Genomic DNA, 23,713 nt, shown 5'->3' on the forward strand with positions numbered 1-23,713 from the left:
GCCGGTCAAGAGTAGAGCAATAACACCAAGAGTGGATAAGAAATATAAAGCACCTCCCACAGACCCTGTTTTCATCACCTCACAGCTGCCACCAGATTCCGTCGTAGTAGGAGCAGCTCGCAAGAGAGCCAACTCCCACACATCTGGGGATGCACCACCCCCAGATAAAGAGAGCCGCAAGTTCGATGCAGCCGGAAAGAGTCTCAGTACAAGCTGCAAACCAGTGGCGCATCGCTAACTCTCAAGCACTACTTGCGCGCTATGACAGAGCCCATTGGGATGAGATGCAACACCTCATTGAGCATCTACCCAAAGAGCTACAAAAAAGGGCGAAACAAGTGGTTGAGGAAGGAGAGAACATATCTAATAATCAGATACACTCCACAATTGTTCTTGCAGCTGTGTCCGCTGCATCCATAAACACATCTGTGACTAAGAAGGCACGCATGGCTACGAACGTCTGGTTTTAAACCAGAGATACAGCAGGCAGTGCTCAATATGCCATTCAATGAGAAACAACTGTTCGGACCAGAAGTGGACATGGCAATTGAGAAACTCAAAAAGGACACTGACCCTGCTAAAGCCATGGGCGCACTCTACTCCCCGCAGAGCAGAGGCACTTACAGCATCTTCCGCAAAACAACCTTTAGAGGGGGGTTTCGGGGTCAGGCCACACAAGCCAGCACCTCACAGGCAACACCGTCCAGCTACCAGGGACAATACCAAAGGGGAGGCATTCGGGCCAATACAGAGGACCATTCCCTAGGAATAGGGGAAAATTTCAAAGCCCCAAAACCCCTACAACCAAACAGTGACTCACATGTCACTCATCCCCTCCACACAACACCAGTGGGGGGAAGAATAGGTCAGTATTACCAAGCATGGGAGGAAATAACTACAGACGCTTGGGTCTTAGCAATTATCCAACATGGTTATTGCATACAATTTCTACAAATCCCTCCAAACATACCACCAAAAGCACAGAATTTATCAAAACAACATTCAGACCTTCTGGAAATAGAAGTTCAAGCATTATTGCAAAAGAACGCAATAGAACTAGTACCAAAAACACAAATCAACACGGGAGTTTATTCACTGTACTTCCTAATACCAAAAAAGGACAAAACACTGAGACCAATCCTAGACCTCAGAACACTAAACGCCTACATCAAATCAGAACACTTTCACATGGTCACGCTACAAGAAGTGTTACCATTGCTAAAGCAACAGGACTACATGACCACCTTAGATCTCAAAGACGCGTATTTCCACATACCAATACATCCGTCGCACAGGAAATACCTAAGGTTCGTATTCAAAGGAATACATTACCAATTCAAAGTATTGCCCTTCGGTTTAACAACTGCACCAAGAGTCTTCACAAAGTGCCTAGCAGTAGTGGCTGCACACATCAGAAGGCAGCAAATACACGTATTCCCGTATCTAGACGACTGGCTAATCAAGACCGACTCACTGACCAGGTGCTCACACCACACAGATCAGGTCATACAAACCCTCTACAAACTCGGTTTCACCATCAACTATGCAAAATCACACATTCTGCCGTGCAAGGTACAACAATACCTAGGAGCCACAATAGATACAACAAAGGGAATAGCCACTCCAAGTCCACAAAGGGTTCAAAATTTCCAAAAGATTATACAACGCATGTATCCAACACAAAAAATACAGGCGAAGATGATATTACAACTCCTAGGCATGATGTCCTCATGCATAGCCATTGTCCCACACGCACGGTTGCACATGCGGCCCTTTCAACAGTGCCTAGCATCACAATGGTCTCAAGCACAGGGTCAGCTTCTAGATCTGGTGTTGATAGACCGCCTAACATACCTCTCGCTTCTATGGTGGAACAACATAAATTTAAACAAAGGGCGGCCTTTCCAAGACCCAGTGCCACAATACGTGATAACAACAGATGCTTCCATGACAGGGTGGGGAGCACACCTCAATCAACACAGCATCCAAGGACAATGGGACGTACATCAAACAAAGCTGCATATAAATCACCTCGAATTGTTAGCAGTATTCCTAGCGTTGGAAGCATTTCAACCCATCATAACCCACAAATACATTCTTGTCAAAACAGACAACATGACAACAATGTATTATCTAAACAAACGGGGGAACACACTCGACACAGCTGTGCCTCCTGGCACAAAAGATATGGCAATGGGCAATTCACAACCACATTCGCCTAATAGCACAATTTATTCCAGGGATCCAAAATCAACTAGCAGACAATCTCTCTCGAGATCACCAACAGGTCCACGAATGGGAGATTCACACCCAAATTCTAAACACTTACTTCAAAATTTGGGGACACCTCAAATAGACCTATTTGCAACAAAGGAGAACGCAAAATGCCAAAACTTCGCATCCAGGTACCCACACAGGCAGTCTCAAGGCAATGCTCTATGGATGAACTGGTCCGGGATATTTGCGTACGCTTTTCCCCCCTCTCCCTCTCCTTCCATATCTAGTAAACAAATTGAGTCAAAACAAACTCAAACTCATACTGATAGCACCAACGTGGGCAAGGCAACCATGGTACACAACACTGCTAGACCTATCAGTAGTACCCCACGTCAAGTTGCCCAACAGGCCAGATCTGTTAACGCAACACAAACAGATCAGGCATCCAAACCCAGCATCGCTGAATCTAGCAATCTGGCTCCTGAAATCCTAGAATTCGGACACTTAAACCTCACACAAGAATGTATGGAAGTCATAAAGCAAGCCAGAAGACCTTCCACTAGACACTGCTATGCAAGCAAATGGAAAAGATTTGTTTGCTACTGCCATCATAATCAAATTCAACCGTTACACGCATCTCCAAAAGATGTGGTGGGTTACTTACTACACTTACAAAAATCGAACCTGGCCTTCTCTTCCATTAAGATACACCTAGCAGCGATATCGGCATACCTGCAGATTACCCATTCAACTTCACTATTTAGGATACCTGTCATTAAAGCGTTTATGGAAGGCCTCAAAAGAATTATACCACCAAGGACACCACCCGTTCCTACATGGAACCTCAACATCGTCTTAACAAGACTCATGGGTCCACCCTTTGAACCTATGCACTCTTGCGAAATACAATTCCTAACATGGAAGGTTGCATTTCTCATCGCCATCACATCTCTAAGAAGAGTAAGTGAAATTCAGGCGTTTACAATACAAGAACCTTTTATCCAACTACACAAAGATAAAGTAGTCCTAAGGACCAATCCTAAATTTTTGCCAAAGGTTATTTCACCGTTCCCCCTAAATCAAACGGTAGAGCTACCAGTGTTCTTCCCACAGCCAGATTCCATAGCTGAAAGGGCACTACATACATTAGACGTCAAAAGAGCACTAATGTACTACATCGACAGAACTAAAAACATCAGGAAAACTAAACAACTGTTTATTGCATTTCAAAAACCTCACGCAGGAAACCCAATATCGAAACACGGTATAGCCAGATGGATAGTTAAGTGCATCCAAATCTGCTACCTTAAAGCAAAAAGACAACTGCCCATTACACCAAGGGCACACTCAACCAGAAAGAAAGGCGCTACCATGGCCTTCCTAGGGAATATTCCAATGCACGAAATATGTAAGGCAGCCACATGGTCTACGCCTCACACATTTACCAAGCACTACTGTGTAGACTTGCTATCAGCACAACAAGCCACAGTAGGTCAAGCCGTACTAAGAACCTTATTTCAGACTACTTCCACTCCTACAGGCTGAGCCACCGCTTTTGGGGAGATAACTGCTTACTAGTCTATGCACAACATGTGTATCTACAGCGACAGATGCCATCGAACTAAAAATGTCACTTACCCAGTGTACATCTGTTCATGGCATCAGTCGCTGAAGATTCACATGTGCCCACCCACCTCCCCGGGAGCCTGTAGCCGTTTGGAAGTTAGCTTCAACTTTGTACATTTGTAAATATATTAAATCTTAGATAGGTACATACTTATTCACTCCATTGCATGGGCACTATTACTAACAAACAACTCCTACCTCACCCTCTGCTGGGAAAACAATCTAAGATGGAGTCGACGCCCATGCGCAATGGAGACAAAGAGGAGGAGTCCCTCGGTCCCGTGACTCGAAAGACTTCTTCGAAGAAAAACAACTTGTAACACTCCGACCCAACACCAGATGGCGGGCTATGCACAACATGTGAATCTTCAGCGACTGATGCCACGAACAGATGTACACTGGGTAAGTGACATTTTCATAATGAGGCATCCCAGCATCAGCAGGAATTTGTCAGAAAGTGAAGTATATCTTGAAGTAAGGAGCAATTCCACTCTGAAGCAAGCATCACCTGGGGGCTGAAGAAGAGCAGAAACATCACAGGAGGATAAGGCAGGTTATTTATCCACTGTGACCGAATCCTTTCCTCCGACTCCCTCGGAGATCCACTGAAGAGTCACTGACCCTGTTCTCATAGTATCTGCCATTCCCACAACTCCTGATCAATGTTTAAGGTTCAGATGGCAAAACCGACTTCTAGGCACTCCGCGTCAGTAATGACACTTCAGTGTCGTCTAAGTTCTCTGGCTCCTAATGTTGAAACACTTGCTGCCCTCCAGGAATTCTACATCAAAACGCACGCCATCTGCACCTCAATATTTGATGTTTACATGGACTGTTTGCCTCTTCAATAGTAGTGGAGTGTTCTCCAGAAGACGAGGCCATGCATACAATCATACCAAATAAAATTCCTCCCTTTAAAACAGGTCATGATCCCTAGACTGACTTCTAAGTCTGCAGTGAGGACAATGCCTGTCCAGAACAACCTTTTGTGCCTCAAGACCTGTCTGCCCTTTCTGTATATTCATCCTCCTACAGAACATCCTGACCTTTATCCAGGAGGGAAGACGCATAAGTGGAAGTACTTCCACCTAACAGTGTCCGGATCAGACAGTTGCACTTCCTACATAGACTTCTCTAACCTCCCCTTTGAGCTTATCACCAATGGATGCCATAACACCTTTTGGGCTGTTCTAGTTAGGGAAGTAAATGAACTTAACATATTTTTGGAAGTCATGAGTATCTCTGACGTGCTAATGCTCTGGAATGCAGTGTTTCAAAACAGCGCAGCACACCATAACTTCAAATGGGTTTTGAACATCACCCAGTAAAACTACATGATCTTTCAGTTGACATCACCTATTTTCATGAAACTTGCACAAAACACCTACTGTTTAAGGAGGGAAGCTGTGAAGTTGAAAAAAAAAAAAAAAAACATATCCAGCAATTGAGCCTGGTTCTGCCCCTCTAAAATGGAGAAGACATCTATTCAAGATTTCTTGGGTAAGGGTGAGGTCTCAAACAGGAATTCAGAGTGGTCTTGAGCTGGCCAACCGATGCACAAGAAGAAACATTTTTGAATGCCGGCCTTTTTTTTTTTTTTTTTTTTTTTTTTTTAACTGCAGCGCAACAAAGGGGATTGGATTTGGGCAGTGAATTTGCAGGATGGTTACTGCCTCATACCAGTGTCGAGGAAGCACCCAATAAATTTTTTTGAATCATTTTTGTGTGTACATTTACAACACAGCAGGATGCAAGCATGCATCCGAACAATCCCAAACAGGGTAGGAAGCAATGCAGCAGGTCCATCCCTAAACATAAACTCATTTCCCTGACATCAGTGTGACCTCAGCCATTTGACATGACATAATCACAACTAGTTGGGAACAATCAGACCGCATTACCCTCGGCCAGAAGGTCCAGTCCGTAGTAGTGTATCCACGAGCCCCAACTTTGTAGAAATTTCCAGGGGGCCCTCTGTTCTTTTTATGTGACTTTCTCTGCAGTCATGCACATATCCATCCTCTTTCACCATTTACTCAGAGTGGAAGCTGACACACCCCACCCCCAACCTCCTAGGGATGTCCCTCTTTGCCACCTCCAACCCCAGTCACCTAATACTCAACTTCTATACTAGGAGAGGCACATTGCCAGTTCACTGTTTAGCCCTTGGTACTAAAACTAGCACCACTGACCTTCAAGTGTATGCCTGTGGTGGCTGCCTTTCTTCGCAGACGGGTATCTTATATTTACTGCTTTCGCAACAGTTGGTTAATAAAGACTTCGTCAGCAGCGCAAGATGTTCAAGACAACGGTGTTTCATTGTCACTGCCTGGGCCTCCAGATACATTTTCAGAAATCTACATTACTGCCAGTCAAGGAGCTGACGAGCTGACTGATCTAGGGGTAGCCTTAAACATGAATAGAGCAGTGTTCCTTTCGGAAAAGAGCAGTATCTTCCATCACTGAGAAATGGTGTTTAAATCAGGTGACCATGGCCCATGTCATGGTAGATGCTCTGCATTTACATTGTACCAAGTGCAAGGCTTCGAGAGACCATTACAATAATATCTAGATCTAGTGGTCTGACTAGGAATACAGCTCATAAGTTCGTCACCATCTCTTCCATGGTTTTGCAAGAGGCCTTATTAAAAGTTGTGCCATTTCAGCAGGAGCTTCCTGCTCAAACAATGAGGGATGTCTCTGATGGGATGATTAGCCCGTCATCGTGTAACTGTCCAAGATTTGTGGTCCGGCAAGAGGTACATATTTACCATATTGGTATCCTAGAAATTAGAGCAGTCCCTTTAGCTCTCAAGGCAAGAATTGTGGAATAGACTGACAATACTACAGTGCACCATTCAACATACTACCATCTTATTTGGAGTGCAACCATTCTGGAAATGGCTCTTCTCAAGGAATCTGCCAATTTAGACCATACACTTTTAAGGCCTACAGAACTGTCAAATAGATGTTCTCGGCATTTTCTGTGGAGAAAATCACAAATGAGATCTGGATGATGACCTGCTGCTGTCTTTTCAGGTTGGGGATTATTGCATGTAGATATCGTCACAACAGCTCAGAATGTGAAATTGACTTTTTTTTTTTTTTTTTTTTTTTTTTAAGGTCTCGTCCAAGACTGCACATGCTCACTTTTTTAAACACATTTTATTGGGGTTTGTTACAACACATTCCATACAAGCTGTGCATGTGATGGGATCATCATCCGATAGCTGCTGTATTATTGGGTAAAAACAGTTGCATAGAATAAACAAACTATCCCCAACAAGTTCAGTCATGAACTTCGTCTATTATTTATGCCTATGCTCGAACCCTTAAAGTAGGAAGGCAATTCATTGTTCCTTGTATGTGAAGGAGTGACTTGGGCTGGGCGTGGGCTCTGAGTGCTTAAAGGTAGTTGTAATGGGGGTCATCGTCCTGAGATGTCATCGTCTGGAGATCATCCCGGTCCCTAAGCAAAACCCCCAAGGCCTCCCAGGCATGAGCCCTTGTCCATGGTCCAAATCCCTCTGCCAACTTCTTAGTAAAAACCTTCCTGCCTATCCCGCCTACTGTTCCAGCTCTGTGTGCCAGGTTGATGTCCAAGGGCCTTTGGGAGACCAAATCTTGGAATTTACTGGAGGCTTTTGTTTTGGAATGTGTGGGGGAACAACTCAGAAGGCAGTGACCAAGGGTACAAGGGATCTCCTTTTCTAGCACTGTTGAGTGTCTCCGTAATCATGTTCCAATACCCACATAGCTACGGATATGACGAAAGCATGTGGAGTAAGTCCGCTCTTATCTCTCCCCACCCTGGGCAAGCCATATTGACCACATGGAAGTTTGTGAATACTTATACATTTGAGCTGAAAGCGAGCGTTTCTTGACACCTTGGGAATTCTGGTAACTATTATATCCCAATATTTTGTTGTAGTGCTTAGCAGGGTCCCAAGGTTCCACCCCCACCCCAAAAGGGGGCTTGGATCCCACCGTTACGTAATATTGGTTGGCTTTGTCACTCGGTTCCTTGCTTCAGCGCCTGCTTTCTAAAGCAGTGTGTGAAGTGCTCCACTCCGTGCAATTTATCCGGTAATTTAGTCCAGGAAACTGCCATTTTTCGTGAACAGGAAGGCCAGCAAAACAGCTGCTAGTTGCGCACTTTTTTCTTCTTTTTTTTCACTTTAATGCACGCACACATTTACCTCCACCTCATTTTTCATCTCACTGCAGCCTTTTCTTTCAGGGTTGTATTGCTAAAGATCAAATCCAGGGAGTGAGACTTTGAAGAATTTATTCCATGGGGCATGTGTTGGCGTGTATACAATGTTTGGAAATGCAGCATGGCCAGTACTTTTGTTTTGTCTGCACCCTGACGTGGAGAATTTGATTCCACCTCCCTTGTGCACCATTTCTCCTCTTAAAACGTGTTAACACCATCAACATTATCAAACTGAATAAGTCTGAAAGTGTCTGAACTGCTATGAGAGTCTTCCATGATGGACTCCTAAAGGGGCTGCTGCTACATTATGCCTTGCTTGTGTGTTCAGTGATTTAGGTAGTAAGGATAAGTTTGTCCTTGAAAACGTGTGTGCAATCTTATGTTGCTTTCATTGTAAAAAAAAAAAATGTCCTAGCAATCAGAGTTGGCAGTATTCTAGCCATATAGCAGAGAATTTAGAATGTGCTGTAGGAATGTATTCTTTGGAAAAGAAGGGGTTATAGAGAAGTACTTAAAGTGAGAAGCTGGAGGTGACTTATCAGACCTAATAAACATGGATGTTTGAACCAGTATGTTTCTATGGATCTTTACATAACTGGTGACAAGTTGAAGTCTGAGCAGCAGGGCCCTGGGGGTGGGGGTGGGGGTGGGGGGGTGTGTGTGTGTGGGGGGGGGGGGGGTGGGGGGGGGGGGTGTGTGTGTGTGTGTGTGGGGGGGGGGGGGGGGTGGGGGGGTGGGGGTGGGGGGGTGTGTGTGTGTGTGTGGGGGGGGGGGGGGGGGGTGTGTGTGAGTGAGAGAGAGAGAGAAGGAGGGGGGGTGGAGAGGAGGGAGAGCTGTTGCTGGCCTGGAGAGAGCATGCATAGGCTCCCAGTCAGAGTAAAAGAAGTTATTGATCAAAGCGCCAACGCTTGAGGAAGCTTTTACAAATTGCCAAAGGATTAGAACACACATGGATAAAGGAAATGGACAAACCGTGTGAGTTGGTAAAAGCACGTCAAGCCAAAGTATCAGAAGTGAGTATACCAGAAGACGAGATGAAAGCTAAGCCTAATGAAAAAAGTTCAACATGAGGACAAGTCTATTGAAAGAGTACAGTCAATCCAAATTCCCAGGAAAGAGTTCCAGAGCAATAAAATGCTATTGCTGTGATGCACCAGGACATATTGGATCTAGCATCATGTGTGCTGCAAAGAATGCCATTTCGTAATTGTGGATGTATAGGGTACCTTGCCAAGGTCTGCAGAACAAAGAGCTGAATAGTGAAGGACATTGATGCATGTGAGAGCATACAAGAGCTAATGCTCACTGTAGAGGAACTAGTTGAACATGAACAAATAGTGAACTCAATTTCTCAAGAGAAGGAAATGGGAAAAGAAAGCATGGACAAGTTGGAAAACCCCGCTTATAACTTGAATATTGATGACACTGAGGTGACCATGTTAGACTCAGTTTGCTCACATTATTGTCTGACACTTGTAAAAACAAATGGAAGGGTGTGGTGGTTGAGTGAAACAAATCTGACATTAAACCGTGAGGTATGGAGGAAAAATGAGAGATTATGGGAATGAAATGGATGGCAAATAAATTTGGGGGCAAAGCAGTCTTAGGCCGCTTGTATATAACCAAGCAAGGTTCAGACAGATTAGGTTGGTGCCACCAAAAGCATCAATATAGTACTAAATCCCAATGTTGAAGAACCTGATATGACTGTTGAAGTGCAAAGTGTTGTGGCTGATATGGAAGCACATGGATCATATGGCGAAAGGCTGATGGAGAGATATCCTGAGGTATTTATGCAGAGTTTGGGTAATTCGGAGGCCTTCTCACACTAATTATACTGAAGAAAAATGGTACTCTGGTTGTCCACAGTAAGGATTGTCCCGCACCTGATGAACCTTTACAGAAAGAACTGAACAAGTTACTGGCACAAGGCATAATACAGCCAATCGAATCCTCAGAGCGGTTGGCACCAAAGGAGGGAGGAAAGTTTGACTGTGCGTTGTATTGTGTGACCTTCATAAAAACATGGGTGGGAAGGCAACCTCTGCCGAATATCCTTGTAATGTTGACAGCAATGGGAGGTGGTGAGGTTTTTAGAGCATTGATATGTCTGCCGCATACCATCAGATCAATCTTCATGAGGATTCAAAACACCTTACATCATTTATTACACTGATTGGGGCCTATCGCTATCACAGGATGGTTTTTGTATTTGCTTCGGTCTCGTGGTGCTCCAAAGGATGATGCAACAAATATTTGATGACTTTACAGATGTTCCATGCTTCCAGGATGATGTTTTAATTGTGGGGAAGAATGAAAGTGAACACAAATTAACGGAGAAGGTAATGAAATGATTGAAAATGTGAGGATTGGCCATAAAAAAGGAGAAATGCAAATTGAGAAAATCTTGAGTTATGTATTAGGGGCATGGGATTTCCAAGGATGGTATCAGACCCCCAAAAAGTATAGTGATGTCTGTGAAAGAAGCACCTAAGCCAACCAGTAAAGATCAACTAAATCCTTCCTAGGGCTGGCAGAATATTGTTCCAAGTTTGTAGCTAATTTCAGTGAGCTGGTTGAACCCCTGGGACTGCTAATGAAAACATTGCCACTTCAGTGGGAGAAAGATTGTGAAGTAGCCTTCCACAATGGGAAGGAAGATATTTTGCAGGCTCCGACTATGGGGCAGTTTCATGTTACTGTCACAACGTATGTAACCACTGATGTGAGCAATGTGGGGATAGGGCCTGTGTTGACACAAGTCAAGGATGGTCAGGACAAAGTTGTAGGATTTGCATCAAGATGTCTTCAAAAGGCAGAGACCTCATACTCTGTGGTTGAAAGAGAGACTTTGGCATGTTACTGGGTGATCAAACATTTCAAGTACTTTGTGTGGGGGTTTTCCCTTTAAAGTCCAGACTGATCACAAACCGTTAATATACCTATTCAAAGAGGTGAAAGGTCTTGAGAGAAATGTGACTACATGAACATTGGTGGATGTTATCTGTTCTTTTATATAATTCTAAAGTTGAATATGGGAAGGGTCTAAAAACATTGGAGCAGATTGCTTGTCTAGAATGCCTTTAAATGAACCAGACCAGGAGGCAGCAGTAGATGAGGAAATGGAGAAGGTGCCCTGGGTAAGGAAGAATGGAATGTTGCGATGGGGGAGGATGTGCTAATGCAAGATTTGGAAAAACTGTGACTGCTGGCTGGGAAAATGAGGTAACTTGTAATGAGTTGAATGCTTAACACAATGTGAGAGATTAATTTAGCGTGTATGAACGGAAGTTGCTGCAAAGAAATCCAATCATTCAACCTGAGAAACTTAGAAAACAATCCAGATTGTGCATGAAGGACATCCGGGTTGCAATATGCCTATGTGACGTGCTTGTCAGTATTTTTGGTGGCCCAAGATGGAGAATGCCATTGAAAGTGTAGTTAAAGAATGCTATGCATGCACCAATAGTGATAAAATCAAGATTGTGAGGCAGCCTCGCTTGGGTTCTGTAAAGTTACACAATAGGCTTTGGGAAAGAGTGGCCATTGAATTGTGGGTCCTATAGCCAGACTGGGTATAAGAGATAAGTACATGATTGCCCTAATTGATTACCACACAACATTGTTTGTAACAGACTACTGATCGCATTGATACAGAAAATTTGATTAGGTTTTTGGAAAGTGTGTTCATGGATGAGGGTATTCCCAAGACATTAGTGTCAGTCATACTTTTGGAAATGAACTACCCCGTTATCTGAGTCCTTGAAAAAAAAAAAATGGGAGTCAAGCCAGGAGAGAATGGCATTGTTCAGAACCCAAGCCAATGCATTAGTTGAACGTGTCAACTGCCTAATTATGGAGAACATTCATCTATCCTTGACCAATGGGTTACCATGGAGAGATGAATTGGGAAAGTTAACTTGGGCATACAGACTAACACCACACTTGGTAAATGGAGTATCACCTTGCATTTACCTTAAGGGAAGGGAACCAGGAAGAAAATTCCAGCGTGGTTGCAGAGTAACAAATGTGCATGGTTGGATCGCAGTGCTGTCAAAGATGGTGTTTAGGAAAAACAGCAGAAAGCTAAGGAATATTATGATGCCAAGAAATGTGCTAAGAGAATGGATATAAGAAAAGGTGATTGGGTAGCAGTAATAAAAGGTGGGTTTAGTCAGGAAAGGGGTAAAGTAAGTTCTCTTAACCTGTCAAGGTGAAAGAAGTAAAACGGATCCTGGAGGATGGATCTGTGTTGTTAAGAGAATATGTGCAAGTGCCCAACTGGAAGTGTAGATGATAAGTAGTCTGATAAGATGCCTTCTTACAATAACTTTGATGCATGCATGTCCTTGGACATTTTTATCTACAATTTAAGTTATTATATTTTGTTAATGTTGTAATTACATGTGTTATTTTTGTTTTCCTTGTGCATAGATAAATTGTATTTTATGTATGTATAAGGGGGAAATGTGTAGAGTTGGTAGAATTTTAGCAATGTAAGAGAATTTAGAATGTGGTGTAGGAGTGTATTCTTTGCAAAGAAGGGGTGTAGGAAGTTGGCTCTGTATATACTATCTCAAAGTGAGAGATAGTGTGCACAGAGTCCAAGGGTTCCCCTTAGAGGTTGATAGTAGCACAATTAGATAATACTAATGCTCTATTTTTGTGGTAGTGTGGTCGAGCAGTAGGCTTATCAGAGGGTAGTGTTAAGCATTTGTTGTACACACACAGGCAATACATGAGGAACACACACTCAAAGACTTAACTCCAGGCCAATAGGTTTTTGTATAGAAAAATATCTTTAATTAATCTATTTTAAGAACCACAAGATTCAAATTTGAGGTAAGTACATCAAATGCAAGGTACTTCACACAGTTAAGTATAGAATATTGATTTAAAACAGTAGTACACAGTTTTGGTTAAAACGGCAATTAGCTATTTTAAAAGTGGACACAGTGCAAAACTCAACAGTTCCTGGGGGAGGTAAGTTTTGGTTAGTTTTGCAGATAAGTAAAGCACTTACACAGTCAGTCTCCTGGGCATAGGCAGCCCACCTTTGAGGGTTCAAGGCAACCCCAAAGCCACAGCACCAGCAACTCCAGTGCAAAGGTCAAAGGAGAGCCCAAAACACATAGGTGCCTATGGAGAAAAGGGGTGCTCCGGTTCCAGTCTGCTAGTAGGTAAGTACCTGCGTCCTCAGGGAGCAGACCAGGGGGGTTTTGTAGAGCTCTGGGGAGGGACACACACAAGCACACAAAACATACCCTCAGTGGCACAGGGGCGGCTGGGTGCAGTGTGCAAACTAGGTGTCTGGTTTGCTGTAGAAATAAGTGGAGGGACCCTGGGGTCACTCTGGCGATGCAGGCAGGGCACAGGGGGGCTTCTCGGGCCAGCCACCGACTGGGCTAGGATGAGGGCCGCATGCTGGACACTCCTGCACTGGTAGGTAGTTCCTCTCGTTCCTGGGGGTTGCGGGTGCAGTGCTTGGTCCAGGGGTCTGGTTCCTTTGTTACCAGACAGTCGCGGTCAGGAGGAGCCTCTGGATCCTCTATGCAGGCATCGCCGTGGGGGTGCAGGGAGGTCGACTCAGGGTGTCCACGTTGTTGGAGTCGCCTGGGAGTCCTCTCTGCAGTGTTGGGTTTCGCCAAACTCGAACCGGGGGTGTCGGCTGCAGAGTGTGAAGACTCACACTTCTGGTGGGAAGTGCGAATCTCTTTAAAGTTGCAGTTTTGTTGCTGTTTCTGGACAGAGCCGCTGTTCTCAGGAGGTTCTTGGTCCTTTAGGTGCAGGTCAGTCCTCTGAGGTCGCTGGTCCCGCTGGATGCATCACTGTGCAGGTTTTTTGAGCCTGGAGACAGGCTGGTAGGGCCGGGGCCAAGGCAGTTGGTGTCTCCGTCACCTCTGCGGGGCTTTCAGGTCAGCAGTCCTTCTTGTTGTAGGTTGCAGGGGTTCAGAGTCGCCCCCTAAATACTAAATTTAGGGGGGTGTTTAGGTCTGGGGGCAGTTGTGGGTGGCTACACCATCCTTGTCCCTCCTCCCTGAAAGGAGGGGGCACATCCCTATTCCTATTGGGGGAATCCTCCAAAACCAAGATGGAGGATTTCTTAAGGCAGGGGTCGCTCCAGCTCAGGACACCTTAGGGGCTGTCCTGACTGGTAGGTGACTCCTTGTTTTTCTCATTATCTCCTACGGACTTGCCGCCAAAAGTGGGGGCTGTGTCCGGAGGGGCGGACATCTCCACTAGATGGGATTCCCTGGGGCGCTGTAACAGGCATGAGGCTTTGAGGCTCACCGCCAGGTGTTACAGTTCCTGCAGGGGGAGGTGAGAAGCACCTCCACCCAGTGCAGGCTTTGTTCCTGGCCACAGAGTGACAAAGGCACTCACCCCACGTGGCCAGAAACTTGTCTAGTTGTGGCAGGCTGGCAGGAACTGGTCAGCCTAACACTAGGAGTCGAACTGGTATACAGGGAGCATCTCCAAGATGCCCCCCCTCAGTGTGCATTTCTCAATAAATCCCACACTGGCATCAGTGGGTATTTATTGTGCTGAGAAGTTTGATACCAACTTTCCCAGATTTCAGTGTAGCCATTATGGAACTGTGGAGTTTGTATCTGACAGACTCTCAGACCATATACTCTTTATGGCCACCCTGCACTTACAATGTCTAAAGTTTGGCTTAGACACTGTAGGGGCATATTGTTCATGCAACTATGACCTCTCCTGTGGTATAGTGCACCCTGCCTTAGGGCTGTAAGGCCTGCTAGAGGGAGTGGGATGTGGGCATGGCACCCTGAGGGGAGTGCCATGTCAACTTTGCCTTTTTCTCTCCACCAGCACACACAAGCTGTGAGGCAGTGTGCATGTGCTGAGTGAGGGATCCCCAGGGTGGCATAATACATGCTACAGCCCTTAGATACCTTCCCTGGCCACAGGGCCCTTGGTACCAGGGGTACAATTTACAAGGGACTTGTCTGTGTGCCAGGGCTGTGCCAATTGTGGGAACAAAGGTACAGTTTAGGGAAAGAACACTGGTGCTGGGGCCTGGTTAGCAGGATCCCAGCACACGTTCAATCATAACTGGCATCAGCAAAAGGTTAAGGGGTAACCATGCCAAGGAATGCATTTCCTTACAAGGGGTTATAGAGGCAAAGTACTGGAGGTAAGTAGCTCAAAGCTGGAGGTGACTTATTGGACATCCTAATCAAGGATGTTTGTATATGTCCTCTGAATCTTTGCACTATTGTGAAGGAAAGTTTTAAAATTCTACTAGGGACACGGAGGCGAGGATTATACTGCTTCTTTTTGCTTTATTTTGACAGTAGCAGCCACGTAAAACCACATAAAGAATTACTTTTATCATGAACCATTGGGAATAAGTAAAAGGAAAAAAAACAATAATAGTCCAATCGTACTGCACCAAACCGCAATATGGCCCTTCTTTGCTTGAGACTCCCTGTCTTTCACTTTGCGATGCATGTCAGCTCATCCTGGACTCGTTATATGAAAAATTTACCAGTATATAAATAAACTGGTTCTCTCCCAGCATATGTGAACGTATTATCCAGATGTACAACCATAATGAATAATTTGAAGTTCCTGAACCACATTCACATTAATCAACAATTTAAAAACCAGGTTGAACAGAGTCGTATTACCTTTAGACAAAGAACGGTTAACCACTGTGATTGGTAATAAAAAAAATTAGCAGCAGGAGGGAAAACAACCACTGGTCTCCAACCAGTGGGTGGGAATAATCCTCACATCTGTATCCTTCATACAACTGACACTTTCCTTCACGATAGCTAGGAAATGGTATATTCAGTCAGGATGGAAGGCAAGAATTATGCTGGTTTAAAGCTTACTAGCCACCACTGAAGCCATATTGACTATTGGTTTAAAATAAAACTTTAAAGGTGGAGTCGGAAGACTAGTCTGCTGCATTACAATATACTCTAACCGGGCTCCCAACTGAAAGGTCTTGGAAGCCATGGCGCCTTGCAGACTGAGTGCCAAATATCTTGGTTGTCTGTAGCTGCTTCCTGCATCACCAAGCGTATAAAATGAACAATAAAGTTGGGGAAGACAGCCTTGAATTGTTTCCTTATGGAAATAAGGAACTGTCTTTCACCTGGAGGTCTCAGTTTCTCCGTCATGGCCTCATAAGCTTTAATGCACCTGACAACACATAATTTATGATTATCAAAAGAGGGATAGGACATAATGCTAGAATTTGTCTTGGGCCTCCTGGATACATGGAAAGTAACCCTTTCAGTGGTAAGTACTCTACCTGTGTTATCCACAACCCTAACATCGGAGTCTCTTGTGACAAGAGACCAGACATAACACAATGACAACTTACTGGAAAGCTCCTTTTGAGACAAGTATTTATTAATCTGCCAGGAAGTGAAGATGTTGAGAACTCGATTAACATCTCATAGGGATGAGTATCTTGATTCCAAAGTGAGTGACAATCTAACTCCCCTCATTAGTTTTTGTAACATAGGGTGATCACCCACCGAATGACCGACTCCTACGGAAGATTTTCAGATGGATACCAACCAAATGCTGAAAAACCGTTACACGCCCTAATCACGAGCAGACTTAACTACTGCAACGCCCTCTATGCCGGAACCTACAAGAAGAACCCGAGCAAGCTGCAACAAATTCAGAACACCACCAGACTCGTCCTGAACATCCCCCGCCAATAACACATCACAGGACACCTGAAAGATCCCCCGCTGGTTCAACATCGAGAAGAGGATCAACTTCAAACTCCTTGTACACGCCTACAGATCCCTCCAGTACATCGGACCCAGCTACCTCAACCACTGCATCAACTTTTACTCTCCTTCCGGACCTCTCCACTCATTCCAGCATTTGCTCGCCAACGTACCCTGCATAAAGATGTCCTCAGCTGGAGGAAGATTTTTCACCTAACGCAGCAAATGGTTGGAACACCTTATCTCTTCACCTTTGCTACCTCAAATCAGGAAGGACCTCAAAGCCCTGGCACTTCAGCTGAACCCTGAGGAATTATTCCTCAGTGCCTTGAGACCCTAAGGATGCATAGTGCACTCTAAAAATATTTTGACTGATTGTCCTTCAATGGGATCATGACCAGCTGAGATTGCTGATCAAAAGGAATTTACTGAACTGTAAGCCATAACTTTGGATGTCAGTTCGAATAAAAAAAATCAACACCTGGACAACATCGTTACCCATGGGATCCAAATCCTGTTGCACCAACAAATCCATCTATTCTAGGCTGATCTTTATCAGTGAACAGTGGAGGAAGCCTAAACTCTGGCGAGGAGACTTGAGTTTGCGCTGAGAGACCTTGGATTTGCATTTGTCTCTGATAATCCTCCAAGCCACAAGTTGCAAGGACTGTTCGAGAATTAGTCTGTGGAGGTTCCAATACAGGGGGAGAAGGATTGGAGAATCACAAGAAAGTTCCATCAGAACTGGATACCAAACTTGACATCTCCAAAAGGACGTCACCAGAACCAAATCCACCTGTCTCCTGACCTGCGCTGCTATGCGAGTGATCATGCAAAACGAGGGTAACTCACACCCCTTCTCTCCCTCCCAATCTTGCAGGAAGGTGTCTGTCGTCACCGCCATCAGGTCTGGTCTCCAGCTGAAGAACCAATCCACTTGATGGTCCAGACGTGATGCAAAGATGTCTACTGTGAATGCACCCCATCCAAGAGCCAGGGCTTGAAAGGTAGGATGATCGAGTTTCTGTAAACTTGAGTCCTGTAGATACCTGGGCCCATATTTATACTTTTTTAGCGCCGCGTTTGTGCCGCTTTTTTACGCAAAAGCGGCCCAAACTTACAAAATACAATTGTATTTTGTAAGTTTGCGCCGCCTTTGCGTAAAAAAAATTACGCAAATGCAGCGCTAAAAAAGTCTAAATACGGGCCCTGGAGTTCCAGTCTGCCATCACAGCTGACGAACACGGAAGTTGTTCCGCCGTCACTGAGATGCTGTGTGAGGCAGTGGTGGACCTGGCATCCTCAGAAGTGGTATTACCCCAGACTTTTTGCCTTTACCTCTGTATTGCTGTATCTTTTTGTTGGCCTTTGGACTCTGAGTACTTTACCATTGCTAACCAGTGCTAAAGTGCAGGTGCTTCTCCCCTAAAACATAACATTGGCGTATCCCCAATTAGCAAATTTAATTTACCTGTAAGTCCCTTGTGGAATGGTATATCATATGCCCAGGGCCTGTAAATACTACTAATGGGCCTCCAGCACTAATTGTGCCACTCAGTTAAGTGGCCCTGTAACAATATCTCAGGGCTGCCACTGCAGAGCCTGTGTGTGCAGTCTACCTGCCACCCAGACCTGGCCTTTAAAACCTCTTGCCAAGCCCTACACTCCCCTTTTCTCACACATAAGTCACCCCTCAAGCAGGCCCTAGAGAGCCGACAGGACAGGGTGCCATGTAAGTAAAAGGTCAGAACATGTACTTCTCAGTTCCCATGTCCTGGTAAGGAAAAACCCTTCAAGTCGATTTTCATCACTGTGAGGCCTACCCCTCTCATGGGCCAGCATCGGGAATTCCTTATAATGACTTTAGGTTGTAATTCCTGATCTAAGAAGAGTGGCTGGGTCATGTTTAGTACCATTGGAATGATAATAAATCCTCTTTGATAGTAATGTCGGATTTATTGCTACCATTTTAGAAATGCCACTTTTAGAAAGTGGACATTTCTCTGCACTCATTGCCCTGCGAGCTCTTCAATATAACCTCTGGCTTGGGTTGGGTGACAGTTCAAATTGTGCATTCCCTTCAGACAAACACAACACAGGATACTCAGCCATATCTGCATACTGATGGGCCTTCCTACGGAAGGAGTGAGGAGGATTTCTCACATCTCAAAGGAGAAAGGCTGAGGTCCTCACAAGAGGGCTGATTACCTCCCACTGGCTGTCTACAGCCAAAAATTACTTGAAAGAGGAACCAGCCCACATCACAAATATTCTCTGTTGGTCATCCCCCACATCAAAGGCACTTTTCTGTATAAATTGTGGGCCTTCTGACCCATGCAGCAGACCGCCCATCATCTGTTCTTTTTGCAGTTGTCGCCCAAAGTGGGAAGGATATGTCCAGACGTGGGTCTGGTGCTCACTGAGCCACTGGATTCAAGCTAGCCTAGCTGATGAAGTGACACCCTGAAACCGGTCCCAGGATGTTTGTTTCTGGTCCAGGGAGGACCTGGCTTGGCAGTTCGGGCTGGGCTGTTCCCATGAGGAACCGGGTCAAGACTGATTTGCATGTGGCTGGGTCCAAACTGGGGTGGTGTGGTGAGCAAAAAAAACGATGAGTTAAACCCAGAACTTTGTGACTGGGGATAAATGTTTGCATTGTTCAGCATTCTGTCCATCATCTGTTCTTTTTGCACTTTTAGAAAGTGGACATTTATCTGCACTCATTGTCCTGTGAGCTCTCTAATATAACGTCTGGCTTGGGTGACAGTTCAAATTGTGCATTTCCTTCAGACACCCACAACACAGGATGCTCAGCCATAATCTGCATACTGATAGGTGTTCCTGGGGAAGGAGTGAGAAGGATTTAACATATCTCAAAGGATAGGGGCTGAGGTCCTCACAAGAGGGCTGATTACCTCCCACTGGCTATCTGGAGCCAAGACTGACTTGAAAGAGGGACCTGCGCACTTCACAAATATTCTCTGTTGGTCATCCCCAATATCAAAGGCACTTTTCTGTATAAATAGTAGGCCTCCTGACCCATGCAGCAGACCACTACAGGACTCAGAAGAAACTCTGCCTGGAGTAAAGGCTACTGCGCCAAAAGGATTGTCACTGCTCTGTCCTGACTGTTCCCACAAACTGCTGCCTTGTCGTCCTGATGACATCTGCCCGGTATATTTAACTACCAACGCAACACCAGTGTGTCTCCAGGGCCTTGCTTGACTGCCCTGCCTTTCAAAGGACTGCGACTGGCGAATTCTGGCCGGCTGTGACCGCCGAGCTTTGCCACTCGAGCGGCGTACCTGGCCTGTTGTTCACTGTTTTCCCCACCCAAAGAGCCATCACTCTCGAGGGGAGACCCTTTCTGCATTGCGCCCTCCCCCCGTGGACGAGGTTGCTGCTCAAGATCACCCCTGGTCCGGGGAGGGCCGAGAACACTGCTGCATCCGGTGCCTGCTGCCTGCTGCCAGAAGATTTTAAGGGACGACGGGCCCCGCAGCAGCCACCGGAGTAGTGGCTATGCCCCAGAGCCCACAAGCACCACACAGTAAACCAACTTCTGCCTACATTGGGAGCGGTCTCTGGGCTCAAGCTCTGATCAGACAGCGTGGTGTGCCTGGGGCCGTCTACATCGGGGAAGCCACCCCCGTCCTCATCGGTAAGCTAATCCTGCAGCAGTGACCGCCTCATTGCCTGTAACTCACCTGGTCCAGTGAGTCTTTGGGGCTGGACTCAACCAAAGGAGCCTTTCGTCTATTCCTTTCTTCTTACATCCTAGCCTGCACAAGCATTTCTTCACACAGCGTCGAGCCTCAGTGAAGACACCATTCCTGGTTGCTTGATTAACAATAGCGGATCAAGGGAACTACTTTATTCATCAGGGGCAAAGCACATCCACATTTTCTTTGAAACCAAGTTATTGTGCCGAACAACTCTGCTTCTGACAACAGTACCAAGTTACGTATATTAAGCCTTATTAATTGGATTATTGTCGTTTTTAATCTTATTTAAACCTATATTCCTTATTTTTAATACCCTGGGGAGTCTTTTTTTTGTGGTGCTTACATGGGGTTACTGTGTGGAAAGACTGCACAAATATTTTACACATTGCATTCTAAGTTAAACCTGCCTGCTCTGTGCCAAGCTACCAGAGGGTGTGCACAGGTCAATTTAGTTTGTGTATCTGACTTGCCCTGACTAGAGTCGGTTAATTCTGTTTGCTGAGGTGCATACCCTAGCCAACCAGAAGCCCCATTTTTAACAGGCAGTATTCCCAAAATTCCCTGGCCAGATCTGAGTGTCTTGGATTTTGTCCCCCCTAGGTGGCTGATGTATCCCACCACCAATATGTTGTCCATCTTCAATAGGGCACAGCACTGAGTCTTGTCCCTGGTGCAGCAATGCACTGCGAAAGAACCCACCAGGCGTTCTAAGCAGTTGATGTGTTGATTCCTTTCTTGAATAGACCAACTTCCTCCTGTGGATGTATCCGCACAGCGGGTGCCCCAACGGGTCATGCTGACGCCTGACCCCATAATGCGATCTGGGCTGGAACCAAATATGGCCCTCCCCTTCCAGGAGTCCATGTGGGCTAGCCACCATTGCATTCCCTTTTTTGCTTCCTGCGAAATGGCAATCAATTCTGCTAAGGAGACACCCTTTTGTGGTTGAAACACCTTCAAGTGTTGCAGCACGCAATAATGAAGAGGTCCTGGAAAGATCGACTGGATAGAGACTAAGAGCCCTACTACCTGGGAAATCTGAAGCAACAATGACTTCGGTTTTGCTAGTGCCTTGCATAAGGCCTGCTGGATCTTCAACAATTTCCTGGATGGAAGGCTGAGGGAGGCCTTCACCGAGCCTATGACAAATCTCAGAAAGGTAATTCTTCGGGTTAGCAGATGAGACTTGTCTACGTTGATAACGAATCCCAGGGATTCCTGAAGAGATAAAACATATTCGGTGTTTTGGCAGTCATCTTGGCCACTGAGCCATCAGAAGAATGTTGTCAAGGTAAACTATGGGAGAAACTCCTCTAGCCCTCAGATGCCCCATCACTGGCCTGAGGACATTAGTCAAGCACCAAGGGGCAGACAAGAGGCCAAATGGAAGGGAGGTGAACTCAAATGTTTGCCTCCACCAATGGAAGTGGAGAAACCTGAGGGGGTGGGGGCGGGGATGGGCATCTCCAAGTATGCATCCTTGAGGTCCAGACGGGCCATCCAATCTTGCAGGTGCAACAGATCCCTCAATAGATGGATTCCATTCATCTTGAAGTGGCAGAAGACCAACCATGCGTTTAACTCTTTGAGATTGATGACTGGTCTTTGACACCCATCCCACTTCTCCACCAGAAAGAGATTTCCGAGGCAATCAATGGGTGCAGTTGCATTGGTACAATAGCTCGTTTCTCCAGAAGTTCAGAGATTTACAAATCTGTGTGTTTGGAGAAAACTAGAGGTCTTGTTGGGTTGGAGAGCCATAAAACTATGTGGAACCCATAAATAGTCTGGAGAACTGAAGCATCTAAAGTTATCTTTTACCAATGATGTGCACATTCTGTGAGCCTGCCCGCAACCTTTACGTAGGAAGAAAGGGTAGGACTTACTATTATTATGTTGCTACGTGGATTGTCCATGTCTTGTATTTCTGGAGCCCCTGAGACGAGTGGAGTGAGGGGTAGCCTCTGGAAGGGAAGAAACCCCCAAAATGTGAGGAGTCCTGTCACTGTGTTCTACGGTTGCCTTGTATTCTGGAGGGGGAGGGCTGCATGGTAAGGTGTCCGGAAGAGCGCCCCTTCTATGACCAGCCCCAATGAAAAATCTTTTTGATGTAGAATTGTGCCTTGTCCAAGGAGTTAAAGGTAGCCACAAATTTTCCCAACTCCTTGATGAAGTGTCCCCAAAAAGACCTCCTTGTGCCAGTGTCTCAATCCTCCAAAGAAGCCAAATCTCTCAGCTTTGGATAAATTTTGATCAGGAACGACTCCTGTCATTCTATAAAGAGGGCACAATTTGCATTGCCCAAGAATATAACTGCCTTTGGGCCCAACCTGAAAGGATGACTTGAGGAATGAGAAACCCTGATGCCTTTGCCTCCTCTGCCATATCCAGTATCTTCGTGAGGGGCCTCGTCACGCCCAGAAGCTTATGCTGGCAGGCCCTCCAGGACCAGTTGATCCCATTCTAGGGGTCCCTCATAAATACTGTGAGAAACACTGCCGTCTTAGAGTCTAATTCTGGAGTCATGGCAAATTACCCTCCAGAGAAGGGGGAGAACATTCTGCCCAAAGGCTTGCACAGCCTGGCTGCCACATATGATGTCACCTTGGTGGCCAGAACACACTCAGAAGATCTTGGTGGATTAGATCATCAGTAGGGGTGGACATGGGAGGAAAAATCTCTGAAGCAGGCCACCAAATCTAAGCTCGATTCAAAAGATGTTAATGCTAAGGTGCCTAATTCTCAATATATTCAGAATCCTGACATTTACTCTCATAATCATCATAAAAAGCTTGAAGTTATATTCCTATCATGATCATCAAAGCGTGTAGAGTTCGTAGCCTACTCACTATGGCCACTAGGAGGAACGTAAGGAAGAATTGGAGACTCCTGAATGCATTTGAATAATATCAATAAACTCCTAATGGTCTATTCACTTACTCAGATTTGATGTACATGCTGTATTAATGCAAAATATTTGTAAAATCACACTGTTAATAAGTGAACTACTTTAGATTGTCCCCATAATTTTTAAGATAGATTTACCTTTGTTGCATAATTGATAAAATCATTGCAGTCAGAATTACACATAAATGATGCAATTAGTAGGCCAGGCACCACACGGGATTTTTAGATTGCAGTGAGTAAATACAACAGTCCCTCGCCCAGTTGTAGGGTCAGACGCAGCTCCTCCGTATGGGAGGAGGAGC

Source organism: Pleurodeles waltl, chromosome 4_2, assembly GCF_031143425.1.
Source record: "Pleurodeles waltl isolate 20211129_DDA chromosome 4_2, aPleWal1.hap1.20221129, whole genome shotgun sequence".
NCBI classification, from domain to species: domain Eukaryota; kingdom Metazoa; phylum Chordata; class Amphibia; order Caudata; family Salamandridae; genus Pleurodeles; species Pleurodeles waltl.